The following is a 1,450-nucleotide window of genomic DNA, read 5'->3' as shown; positions in this document are numbered from 1 at the left end:
TGATATTATCTGTTCTCTAACACCTATGACATTATGCTCGAGCATCTTTAAAGAGTGTCGGCCAAAAAAAACCGGCTTCTAAAACTTTAAAAGCCGTTTGATTTGCTGCATAATGGCCTCCAATTGCTCCATAATCGTAGTGATATAGAATCTTGTTAATCTCTTCTTCAGGTACATGATAACTAGGGATTATGAAGCATTTTACACTCCTTCTTACTTGAGTTTTGATTAGAAATGTGTACAAAATAGTCCCAAAGGCTTACATGTTGTACTTGATTGCAGGTTTTGGTCAACAAGGTGACAATTAGTCAAAACCAGCTCAAAAAGGAGTGAAACATGCACAAGTACCAAGAACAAGTCCAAGCACAGTGTTACAGGACCAATGCGGCCGCACTCCATTCTGTGTGGTCCGCAAAGAGGAGGTTCAGAGAGGTGCTAATTTCAGGCATTCAAGCAATGCGGCCACAAAGCATTTCATGCGGACCGCATTGGCTTCATTGCGGCCGCACTCGATTTTGTGCGGTCCGCAAAGCTGGAGTTCAGAGAGTAGCCAAGTTGGGGAAACATTTCCAATGCGGTCCGCGGTCTATTTTGTCCGGACTGCAACAGAAGCCACAGCGGCCGCAGTGAATTTTGTGCGGCCCGCGGTGGCCAAGTTCAGAGAGCAAAAGTTTTAAGACAGGAGCCTCAGTGCGGCCGCACTCGATTTTGTGCGGACCGCACTACCCCCGCAGTGGTATTTTTGTTCAGAAAATTCGGCCTAGTATAAATAGTTTCTTTTCCCATTTTTAGGTCATGAGTTGTAATTTTAGGTTGGGATGCGCTCGTGAACAGTACCCTTTTACTATTTTGAGTAATTTTACAATAGTTTTATCATTGAATCTTCAAGTTTTAGTTAGTAATTAAATATTATGGGTTTTTCTTCATCTATTTCTTTGTTTTCTTCTATTATCATGAGTAGCTAGACCCATTAGCTAGGGTTGTGGCTCAACCCTAGTGTGGGTAATTGATGGGTCTTGTAATTTAAGGCTTGAATGTCTATGGGTGTTTGATATTTGGACTAATTTATGGTTTTAATGTTGAATTAGTGGTTGCAAATAGTAGTTTATGCCTATTTGACTTGGGCTCTTCTTGAGAAAGAGGGCCTACGTCTAGGAAAATTAGTCCAACAAGAAATTGGGGCGTACTCAAGAGATTGATAGCCCCAATTAAAGGGTGGAACCTAGAGATAGTATTACCCGACTTGAACCTCAATTGCTTGCACAAATTATCATACCCAATTGATCTTGAGAAAGTCAATTAGGGCAAAATCACTAAAACTACCGAGAGGTATACAGTGAGTAGAATCGTGCAATGGTTATATCGTAATCCCCAAATATGACAACCTAGCCTTAGATACGAGAACCCGTCAAGTATCCACCTAGGAGAAAGTCACTTCCCTAGTGCCTTT

This window comes from Nicotiana attenuata, unplaced genomic scaffold (genome assembly GCF_001879085.1).
Source record: "Nicotiana attenuata strain UT unplaced genomic scaffold, NIATTr2, whole genome shotgun sequence".
NCBI lineage: Eukaryota > Viridiplantae > Streptophyta > Magnoliopsida > Solanales > Solanaceae > Nicotiana > Nicotiana attenuata.
Note: the sequence above shows the minus strand (reverse complement) of the source record.